Consider the following 12,456-nt stretch of genomic DNA (forward strand, 5'->3'; position numbering starts at 1 on the left):
AAATTAATATAAAAAGTATTTCCCCAATTAGCAGATGCAAACTATTATATATAGAATGGATAAACAAGGTCTTATTGTATAGCAGAGGGAATTATATCCAATATCCTGTAATAAACCATAATGGAAAAGAATATATATATGCATAACTGAATCACTTTAGTGTACACCAAAAACTAACACAACACTGTAAATCAACTATACTTCAATAAAATAATTTTTAAAAAAAAAAGTATTTCCCAAAGTGGTAATGGCTAAGCCTGGCAGATGTATGCCCAAAACTACTCTCTAAAGAGAAAATAGCAGGCAATCCTTCGAGGATTGCAACAGGTAAAGTCAGTTGAACAGGATTTCCCAGCTCAAAATTACAAAATATGAAAAAAAAATCCATAATGAGCGAAGGTCAACAAAAACCAAACAAATGGCAGATATATATCCTAAAACCTTCAGGTGAAAAACTTATCAGGTATGTCATATAGTCATGTTTAAAATTAGAGAAAAGATAGATGAAACTAAACACATGGGAAACATATAAGATATTATCCAAAAAGACCAAGCAGTTTGGAATAATAAATAGAAATGTGAGAAATGAAAAATGTAATGGGTGATAAAAAACTTAGAGGCAAGGATGAGGTTAAAAAACAGATTGAATAAATGCTGGTGAGGGAGTGGAGAAAAGGGAACCCTCTTGCACTGTTGGTGGAAATGTAAATTGATACAGCCACTATGGAGAACAGTATGGAGGTTCCTTAAAAAACTAAAAATAGAACTGCCATATGATCCAGCAATCCCACTACTGGGCATATACACTGAGAAAACCATAATTCAAAAAGAGCCATGTACCACAATGTTCACTGCAGTGCTATTTACAATAACCAGGACATGGAAGCAACCTAAGTGTCCATAGACAGATGAATGGATAAAGAATATGTGGCACATATATAACAATGGAATATTACTCAGCCATAAAAAGAAATGAAATTGAGTTATTTGTAGTGAGGTGGATGGACCTAGAGTCTGTCATACAGAGGGAAGTAAGTCAGAAAGAGAAAAACAAACACCATATGCTACACATATATATGGAATCTAAAAAAAAATGGCTCTGATGAACCTAGGGGCAGGACATGAATAAAGGCGCAGACGTAGAGAATGGACTTGAGGACAAGGGGAGGGGGAAGGGTAAGCTGGGATGAGGTGAGAATGTAACATTGACATATATACACTACCAAATGTAAAATAAATAGCTAGTGGGAAGGAGCTGCATAGCACAGGGAGAACAGCTGGGTGCTTTGTGACCACCTAGAGGGGTGGGATAGGGAGGGTGGGAGGGAGGTGCAAGAGGGAGGAGATATGGGGATATATGTATACATATAGCTGATTCACTTTGTTATACAGCAGAAACTAACAACATTGTAAAGCAATTATACTCCAGCAAAGATGTTAAAAAAAAAAAAAACGGAGTGGGAAGAACCTAACGAAGTTGAATATATACTGGAGAATTTACTCATAATATAACCCTTGAGGAAAAAGAAACAGGAAATGGGAAAGAGGAAAAGGTGACATGAAACATAAAATGAAAGGAATAGCATATATCTACTTAGGCATTATAGAGGGAGGGAAAAAAAGAATGGAGAAAGCCATTGTTCACAGCAAGATAAAGCAAAAAAAAAAAAACCCCAAACCAGAAAAGGCACAATTTAAAAATATTACACATTTTAAAAAGACAGAACTATACATACAGGAGATTTAGTAGTATATTTTTATGCCAGTATATTGCAAATTTACACAAAACAGACAAATTGCTAGAAAAAAATGTATCTTACCAGAGTTGTCTAAAGAAAACAGATCTATAGGAGAATAGGCCTATTAAAATTAAAGTAATTGAAAGAGTAGTTAAAAATCTACAAATGAAACACTACTCACATGATTTTACAGTGGAGTTCTTTCAAAAATTACATAACAGGAAACCTTTATTCTATGCACTCTGTTCCGTATAATAAAAGGAATGGAAAAATTCCCAATTAATTTTATGAGATTGTAATAATTTTGATACCAAAACAAGAAAAAAGATAATAAAAAATAAAATTATATCTTAGCTCATTATTTTTCTTTTTTCATGTTAACTTTTTCTTTTTTAACATCTTTATTGGAGTATAATTGCTTTACAATGGTCTGTTAGTTTCTGCTTTATAACAAAATGAATCAGTTATACATATACATATGTTCCCGTATCTCTTCCCTCTTGCGTCTCCCTACCTCCCACCCTCCCTATCCCACCCCTCTAGGTGGTCACAAAGCACTGAGCTGATCTCCCTGTGCTAGGCGGCTGCTTCCCACTAGCTATCTATTTTACGTTTGGTAGTGTATATATGTCCATGCCACTCTCTCACTTTGTCTCAGCTTACCCTTCCCCCTCCCCATATCCTCAAGTCCATTCTCTAGTAGGTCTGTGTCTTTATTCCCATCTTGCCCCTGGTTCTTCAAGACCTTTTTGTTTCCTTAGTTTCCATATATGTGTGTTAGCATACGGTATTTGTTTTTCTCTTTCTGACTTACTTCACTCTGTATGACAGACTCTAGGTCCATCCACCTCACTACAAATAACTCAGTTTCGTTTCTTTTCATGGCTGAGTAATATTCCATTGTATATATGTGCCACATCTTCTTTATCCATTCATCTGTTGATGGACACTTCGGTTGCTTCCATGTCCTGGCTATTGTAAATAGAGCTGCAATGAACATTTTGGTATATGTCTTTTTTTGAATTATGGTTTTCTCAGGGTATATGCCCAGTAGTGGGATTGCTGGGTCATATGGTAGTTCTATTTTTAGTTTTTTAAGGAACCTCCATACTGTTCTCCATAGTGGCTGTATCAATTTACATTCCCACCAACAGTGCAAGAGGGTTCCCTTTTCTCCACACCCTCTCCAGCATTTATTTTTTCTAGATTTTTTGATGATGGCCATTCTGACTGGTGTGAGAGCGTATTTCATTGTAGTTTTGATTTGCATTTCTCTAATGATTAATGATGTTGAGCATTCTTTCATGTGTTTGTTGGCAATCTGTATATCTTCTTTGGAGAAATGCCTATTTAGGTCTTCTGCCCATTTTTGGATTGGGTTGCTTGTTTTTTTGATATTGAGCTGCATGAGCTGCTTGTAAGTTGTGGAGATTAATCCTTGGTCAGTTGCTTCATTGGCAAATATTTTCTCCCATTCTGAGGGCTGTCTTTTGGTCTTGTTTATGGTTTCCTTTGCTGTGCAAAAGCTTTTAACTTTCATTAGGTCCCATTTGTTTATTTTTGTTTTTATTTCCATTTCTCTAGGAGGTGGGTCAAAAAGGATCTTGCTGTGATTTATGTCATAGAGTGTTCTGCCTATGTTTTCCTCTAAGAGTTTGATAGTGTCTGGCCTTACATTTAGGTCTTTAATCCATTTTGAGTTTATTTTTGTGTGTGGTGTTAGGGAGTGTTCTAATTTCATACTTTTACATGTAGCTGTCCAGTTTTCCCAGCACCACTTACTGAAGAGGCTGTCTTTTCTCCACTGTATATTCTTGACTCCTTTATCAAAGATAAGGTGACCATATGTGTGTGGGTTTATCTCTGGGCTTTCTATCCTGTTCTGTTGATCTGCATTTCTGTTTTTGTGCCAGTACCATACTGTCTTGATTACTGTAGCTTTGTAGTATAGTCTGAAGTCAGGGAGCCTGATTCCTCCAGCTCCGTTTTTCTTTCTCAAGATAGCTTTCACTATTCAGGGTCTTTTGTGTTTCCACACAAATTGTGAAATTTTTTGTTCTAGTTCTGTGAAAAATGCCAGTGGTAGTTTGATAGGGATTGCATTGAATCTGTAGATTGCTTTGGGTAGTAGAGTCATTTTCACAATGTTGATTCTTCCAATCCAACAACATGGTATATCTCTCCATCTGTTGGTATCATCTTTAATTTCTTTCATCAGTGTCTTATGATTTTCTGCATACATGTTTTTTGTCTCCTTAGGTAGGTTTATTCCTAGATATTTTATTCTTTTTGTTGCAATGGTAAATGGGAGTGTTTTCTTAATTTCACTTTCAGATTTTTCATCATTAGTGTATAGGAATGCTAGAGATTTCTGTGCATTAATTTTGTATCCTGCTACTTTACCAAATTCATTGATTAGCTCTAGTAGTTTTCGGGTAGCATCTTTAGGATTCTCTATGTATAGTATCATGTCATCTGCAAACAGTGACAGCTTTACTTCTTCTTTTCCGATTAGGATTCCTTTTATTTCTTTTTCTTCTCTGATTGCTGTGGCTAACACTTCCAAAACTATGTTGAATAATAGTGGTGAGAGTGGGCAATCTTGTTTTGTTCCTGATTTTAGTGGAAATGGTTTCAGTTTTTCACCATTGAGGATGATGTTGGCTGTGAGTTTGTCATATATGGCCTTTATTATGTTGAGCAAAATTCCCTCTATGCCTACTTTCTGCAGGGTTTTTTATCATAAATGGATGTTGAATTTTGTCAAAAGGTTTCTCTGCATCGATTGAGATGATCATATGGTTTTCTCCTTCAATTTGTTAATATGGTGTATCACATTGATTGATTTGCATATATTGAAGAATCCTTGCATTCCTGGGATAAACCCCACTTGATCATGGTGAATGATCCTTTTAATGTACTGTTGGATTCTGTGTGCTAGTATTTTGTTGAGGATTTTTGCATCTATGTTCATCAGTGATATTGCCCTACTAGTTCTCTTTCTTTGTGACATCTTTGTCTGCTTTTGGTATCAGGGTGATGGTGGCCTTGTAGAATGAGTTTGGGAATGTTCCTCCCTCTGCTATATTTTGGAAGAGTTTGAGAAGGAGAGGTGTTAGCTCTTCTCTAAATGTTTGATAGAATTCACCTGTGAAGTCACCTGGTTCTGGGCTTTTGTTTGTTGGAAGATTTTTAATCACAGTTTCAATTTCAGTGCTTGTGATTGGTCTGTTCATATTTTCTATTTCTTCCTGGTTCAGTTTCAGAAGGTTTTGCTTTTCTAAGAATTTGTCCATTTCTTCCAGGTTGTCCATTTTATTGGCACAGAGTTGCTTGTAGTAATCTCTCATGATCCTTTGTATTTCTGCAGTGTCAGTTGTTACTTCTCCTTTTTCATTTGTAATTCTATTGATTTGAGTCTTCTCCCTTTTTTTCTTGATGAGTCTGGCTAATGGTTTATCAATTTTGTTTATCTTCTCAAAGAACTTGCTTTTAGTTTTATTGATCTTTGCTATCGTTTCCTTCATTTCTTTTTCATTTATTTCTGATCTGGTCTTTATGATTTCTTTCCTTCTGCTAACTTTGGGGGTTTTTGTTCTTCTTTCTCTAATTGCTTTAGGTGTAAGGTTAGGTTGTTTATTTGAGATGTTTCTTGTTTCTTAAGGTAGGATTGTATTGCTATAAACTTCCCTCTTAGAACTGCTTTTGCTGCATCCCATAGGTTCTGGGTTGTCGTGTTTTCATTGTCATTTGTTTCTAGGTATTTTTTTATTTCCTCTTTGATTTCTTTAGGGATCTCTTGGTTATTAATTAGTGTATTGTTTAGCCTCCATGTGCTTGTATTTTTTTACAGATTTTTTTCCTGTAATTGATATCTAGTCTCATATCGTTGTGGTCGGAAAAGATACTTGATACGATTTCAATTTTCTTAAATTTACCAAGAAAATTTACCAATTTTCTTAAATTTATCAAGATCATATCTTGATTTGTGACCCAAGATATGATCTATCCTGGAGAATCTTCCATGAGCACTTGAGAAGAATGTGTATTCTGTTGGTTTTGGATGGAATGTCCTACACATATCAATTAAGTCCATCTTGTTTAATGTATCATTTAAAGCTTGTGTTTCCTTATTTACTTTCATTTTGGATGATCTGTCCATTGGTGAAAGTGGGGTGTTAAAGTCCCCTACTATGATTGTGTTATTGTCGATTTCCCCTTTTATGGCTGTTAGTATTTGCCTTATGTATTGAGGTGTTCCTATGTAGGGTGCATAAATATTTACAATTGTTATATCTTCTTGGATTGATCCCTTGATCATTATGTAGTGTCCTTCTGTGTCTCTTGTAATAGTCTTTATTTTAAAGTCTATTTTGTCTGATATGGGAATTGCTACTCCAGCTTTCTTTTGATTTCCATTTGCATGGAATATGTTTTTCCATCCCCTCACTTTCAGTCTGTATGTGTCCCTAGGTCTGAAGTGGGTCTCTTGTAGACAGCATATATACAGGTTTTGTTTTTGTATCCATTCAGCCAGTCTGTGTCTTTTGGTGGGAGCATTTAATCCATTTACATTGAAGGTAATTATCAATATGTATGTTCCTACTCCCATTTTCTTAATTGTTTTGGGTTTGTTATTGTAGGTCTTTTCCTTCTCTTGCGTTTCCTGCCTAGAGAAGTTCTTTTAGCATTTGTTGTAAAGCTGGTTTGGTGGTGCTGAATTCTCTTAGCTTTTGCTTGTCTGTAAAGTTTTTAATTTCTCCATCAAATCTGAATGAGATCCTTGCTGGGTAGAGTAATCTTGGTTGTAGGTTCTTGTCCTTCATCACTTTAAATATGTCCTGCCACTCCCTTCTGGCTTGCAGAGTTTCTGCTGAACGATCAGCTGTTAACCTTATGGGGATTCCCTTGTGTGTTATTTGTTGTTTTTCCCTTGCTGCTTTTAATATTTTTTCTTTGTATTTAATTTTTGATAGTTTGATTAATATGTGTCTTGGCATGATTATCCTTGGATTTATCCTGTATGGGACTCTCTGTGCTTCCTAGACTTGATTAACTATTTTCTTTTCCATATTAGGGAAGTTTTCAACTATAATCTCTTCAAATATTTTCTCAGTCCCTTTCTTTTTCTCTTCTTCTTCTGGGACCCCTATAATATGAATGTTGGTGCGTTTAATGTTGTCCCAGAGGTCTCTGAGACTGTCCTCAGTTCTTTTCATTCTTTTTTCTTTATTCTGCTCTGCAGAATTTATTTCCACTCTTTTATCTTCCAGGTCACTTATCCTTTCTTCTGCCTCAGTTATTCTGCTATTGATCTCTTCTAGAGAATTTTTAATTTCATTTATTGTGTTTTTCATCACTGTTTGTTTGCTCTTTAGTTCTTCTAGGTCCTTGTTAAATGTTTCTTGTATTTTCTCTATTCTATTTCCAAGATTTTGGATCATCTTTACTATCATTATTCTGAATTCTTTTTCAGGTAGACTGCCTATTTCCTCTTCATTTGTTAGGTCTGGGGGGGTTTTACATTGCTCCTTCATCTGCTGTGTGTTTTTCTGTTTTCTCATTTTGCTTAACTTACTGTATTTGGGGTCTCCTTTTCGCAGGCTGCAGGTTTGTAGTTCCCATTGTTTTTGGTGTCTGTCCCCAGTGGCTGAGGTTGGTTCAGTGGGTTGTGTAGGCTTCCTGGTGGAGGGGACTAGTGCCTGTGTTCTGGTAGATGAGGCTGGATCTTGTGTTTCTGGTGGGCAGGTCCACGTTTGGTGGTGTGTTTTGGGGTGTCTGTGGCCTTATTATGATTTTAGGCAGCCTCTCTGCTAATGGATGGGGTTGTGTTCCTGTCTTGCTAGTTGTTTGGCATAGGGTGTCCAGCACTGTAGCTTGCTGGTCGTTGAGTGAAGCTGGGTCTTGGTGTTGAGATGGAGATGTCTGGGAGATTTTCGCCATTTGATATTACATGGAGCTGGGAGGTTTCTTGTGGACCAGTGTCCTGAATTTGGCTTTCCCACCTCAGAGGCACAGCCCTGATGCCTGGCTGGTGTACCAAGAGCCTTTCATCCACACAGCTCAGAATAAAAGGGAGAGAAAAGAAAAGAGAGGAAAGAAAGGAGAGAAAGAAAGAAAGAAAGAAAGAAAGAAAGAAAGAAAGAAAGAAAGAAAGGAAGGAAGGAAGGAAGGAAGGAAGGAAGGAAGGGAGGGAGGGAGGGAGGAAGAAAGGAAGAAAGGAAGAAGAAAGGAAAGAAAGAAAGAAAGAAAGGAAGAAAGGAAGGGAGAAGGAAAAGTAAAGAAAGTAAAATAAAATAAAGTTATTAAAATAAAAAATAATTAAGAAAAAAATTTTTAAAGGTAAAAAAAAAAAAATGGACGGACAGAACCCTAGGATAAATGGTAAAAGCAAAGCTATACAGACAAACTCACACACAGAAGCATACACATACACACTCACAAAAAAGAGAAAAAGGGAAAAAATATATATATATCTTTGCTCCCAAAGTCCACCTCAATTTGGGATGATTTGTTGTCTATTCAGGTATTCCACAGATGCAGGCACATCAAGTTGACTGTGGAGATTTAATCCGCTGCTTCTGAGGCTGCTGGGAGAGATTTCCCTTTCTCTTCTTTGTTCGCACAGCTCCCAGGGTTCAGCTTTGGATCTGGACCCGCCTCTGTGTGTAGGCCGCCTGAGGGTGTCTGTTCTTCGCTCAGACAGGAGGGGGTTAAAGGAGCAGCTGCTTCGGGGGCTCTGGCTCAGTCAGGCCGGGGGAGGGAGGGGTACGGATGCGGGGCGAGCCTGCGGCGGCAGAGGCCGGCGTGACGTTGCAGCAGCCTGAGGTGTGCCGTGCGTTCTCCCGGGGAAGTTGTCCCTGGGTCACGGGACCCTGGCAATGGCGGGCTGCACAGGCTCCCGGGAGGGGCGGTGTGGAGAGTGACCTGTGCTCGCACACAGGCTTCTTGGTGGCGGCAGCAGCAGCCTTAGCGTCTCATGCCCGCCTCTGGGGTCCGCGCTGATAGCCGCGGCTCGCGCCCGTCTCTGGAGCTCGTTTAGGCGGCGCTCTGAATCCCCTCTCCTCGCGCACCAGGAAACAAAGAGGCAAGAAAAAGTCCCTTGTCTCTTCGGCAGCTGCAGACTTTTTCCCGGACTCCGTCCCGGCTAGCTGTGGCGCACTAACCCCTTCAGACTGTGTTCACGCCGCCAACCCCAGTCCTCTCCCTGCGATCCGACCAAAGCCCGAGCCTCAGCTCCCAGCCCCCGCCCGCCCCGGCAGGTGAGCAGACAAGCCTCTCGGGCTGGTGAGTGCTGCTCGGCGCCGCTCCTCTGTGCGGGAATCTTTCCGCTTTACCCTCCGCGGCTCCGAAGCTTCCCTCCTCCGCCACCCCTGTCTCCGCCCGCGAAGGGGCTCCTAGTGTGTGGAAACCTTTCCTCCTTCACAGCTCCCTCCCACTGGCGCAGGTCCCGTCCCTATTCTTTTGTCTCTGTTTTTTGATTTTTCTTTTGCCCTACCCAGGTACGTGGGGAGTTTCTTACCTTTTGGGAGGTCTGAGGTCTTCTGCCAGCGTTCAGTAGGTGTTCTGTAGGAGTTGTTTCACATGTAGATGTATTTCTGATGTATTTGTGGAGAGGAAGGTGATCTCCGCGTCTTACTCTTCCGCCATCTTGAAGCCTCTTAGCTCATTATAATATAAGAATTCTTTAACAGATAGCCAGTTGAATCCAGAAATAACACATTACTACACACACACACACACACACACACACACACACACACACACGCTTGTATATATATCATGACAAATCTGGATTAATCCCTGGAATACAAGGTTGCTTTAACATTAGATAATCCATACATCCACCCACATAATAACACTCTATGACAATAATTTCCAGAGGAAAAATCATATAAATATCACAGTAGATGAAGATCAAATATTTAATAAAATTCAATACTCTCTTTGTGATAATAAACAAACTCTTAGCAAACTAGGAATTGAAGGAAATTTGCATAACTATAAATAGTATCTATCACATTTTGCAGCATACATAATATTTAATGGTGAAAACCTGGAATTTTTTTTAACTTTAAACAATTGTTATTACACAAAGGTTGTCACATAATTGATTATTGCTCTGCTCTGTACACAATTATTCTTACTATCCACAGAAAGGCTGCTTCTTAGCTTCTCATCTGTTGATGGCAATCACTAAAATCCTGATTTTAACAGAATAGTAGTAAAAATGCCTCAGTGATTTAAGTTGAAAGCAGTACATTGGTACATGGCTCTTATACTCATTTACCAGGAATGTACAAATGTCTTTATTCAAAAATACAAAATATCTGTAGGCACGGACAATGACAGCAGTAAACCATTCTATGTTGTCAACGGAAACCAGTAACTGATGGTTATAGTGATTTTCTTAAACATCAGCCAGCCTTTTCTTCAGTCATCTCCTTCAACAGACCTCTCTTAAAGTTATTGGTGAGGAACGCTGCCTTGAGCTTCCTCTCACAGCTCATTAATAATGGTAAAGCCCTATTCTAGGAATTAGAACATGCCACCTCCCATACCACTTCCCATTCCACCCATTCTGCCCATTCCAGGATCCTTCTCTTCTTTAGGAATTTCTCTGACTACAACTTCCGCTGTAGTTAACAGAGAGGCCACTCCAGCAACATCCAATAATGCAGTTCTTACAACTTTAGTTGGATCAATGATTCCTTTTTCCACCATATTCCCAAAATCTCCAAGCATAGCATCATAACCAACTTCTGAAGAACTCTGCAAAATTTTCTCAACTATCAGTGACCCTTCAATACCTGCATTCTTAGCAATGGTCATTGCAGGAATTTTTAGTGTTTTTAAAATAATTTCTATACCAGTTTTTTGATCTTCATTAGCTGGAGTTATTGAATCCAAGGCTAGAAGGCACCGAAGCAGGACACAGCCCCCTCCCAAAACAATGCCTTCTTCAACAGCAGCTCGTGTAGCATTAAGGGCATCTGTAACTCTGTCTTTCTTTTCATTCACTTCAGCATCACTTGTCCCACCAAACTTTAGCAGAGCAACACCATCTGAGGGTTTTGCCAGACGTTCATTCAGCTTTTCTTTTCCATATTCACTAGTTGTGATATCCAACTGCTCGAGGATTTCTTGAATACGCTTTTCAATTTGAGCCTTGCCACCTTATCCTTTCAAGAGCATGGCATCATCTTTGGTCACAATGACCTTTCCAACTTTTCCTAAGTCATGAGGCTGAACATCTTCAAGATTTAGAGTTAGTTCTTCTTCTCCAAATACTGCACCGCCAGTAGCAATAGCCATGTCTTTAAGCTGGTTCTTTCTATTGTCACCAAAACCTGGAGCTTTGACTGCTACAGCCTGAAGACCAAATTTCAGCCTATTCAAAATGAGTGTACTTAGAGCTTCTCCATCCACATCTTCAGCAATTATGACCAAGGGCTTACGGTGAGCGTTGGCAATTTCAAGAGCAGGAACAATGGACTGGACACTAGAAATTTTCTTTTCACTCGAAAGAACATAGGCAACTTGGAATTCACATTTCTGACCTTCTGATGTATTAATAAAGTATGGAGAGATATACCCTCTATCAACCTTCATGCTTTCAATAATTTCTAGTTCATCATTCAGTGTTTTCCCATCCTTTCCTGTGATAACGCCCTTTCTTCCAACCTTTTTCATCGCATCAGAAATGATGTTGCCAATTTCTTTGTCTCCATTTGCAGAAATTGTAGCAATCTGGACAATCTCTTTCGGGGTTGTCACAGGTTTAGACTGCTTCTTAAGTTCAGCAATTACAGCATCAACAGCTAACATCACACCTCTCCTGATTTCCACTGGATTAGCACCTTTGCTAACCTTCTCGAAGCCTTCCTTGGCAATAGAGCATGCCAGTATAGTAGCAGTAGTGGTGCCATCCCCAGCCTCTTCGTTTGTGTTATTGGCAACATCTTGAACAAGTTTAGCGCCAACATTTTTATATTTATCTTTTAAGTCAATGGACTTTGCAACAGTCCATCTTTTGTCACTTTGGGACTTCCCCAACTCAGTAATCATTGTCCTTCCCTTTGACCCCATAGTAATGGCTACAGCATCGGCTAAAAGATCTACACCTTGAAGCCTTAAGGTATGGCATCTGCACCAGATTTTACATCTTTGGCATAAGCCCGAGTGAGATGAGGAGCCAGCGCCCTGGACACTGGCCTAATCTGGCGAAGGACGGCGGGTAATCGAAGCATTTCTGTGAGGCAGTGGCACGGCGTGCAGGCGACAAGACAGGCCGTCGGCAGTGGGTGAGGGCGGAATTTTTTTTTAAGATCAGGAATAAGACAAGAACATCTGCTTTCAGTGATTATTTTTACGTTTTTTTCCAGAGGTTCTCGCCAATTTAATATAAAAATGAAATAAAAAACTAAGGCATACAGAAAGATTAAAAAGGAGAAACTATAATTGTTCTTCTCAGACATTATGCATTGTATATTTTAAATATTAAATGTATGTTAAGAAGTCCGTAAGATAGCAAGAAAGTTTAACAAAGTTATTTGATAAAAATCAAGATAAAAATGTAATTGCAAGTTTCTAATAGTGATGGGGTTGCTTGCATTGAACTAAGCCTTCTACTTGGAACAATTATAAATTCTGAAGAAAAAAATTTTTTAACTGTCTTTTGAACAGAGATGAAAAACAAAAATTTGGAGCAATCTCA

At 38.9% G+C, this 12,456-nt stretch overlaps 1 pseudogene; it reads right to left on the bottom strand.

Annotated features, from left to right (window-relative positions):
* Positions 1–10,277: 10,277 nt before the first annotated feature.
* LOC133092385 (60 kDa heat shock protein, mitochondrial-like) lies at positions 10,278–11,989 on the bottom strand (annotated as a pseudogene).
* Between the last annotated feature and the right edge of the window lie 467 nt (positions 11,990–12,456).

The sequence above is a fragment of the Eubalaena glacialis genome, chromosome 5 (assembly GCF_028564815.1).
Source record: "Eubalaena glacialis isolate mEubGla1 chromosome 5, mEubGla1.1.hap2.+ XY, whole genome shotgun sequence".
Lineage (NCBI taxonomy): Eukaryota > Metazoa > Chordata > Mammalia > Artiodactyla > Balaenidae > Eubalaena > Eubalaena glacialis.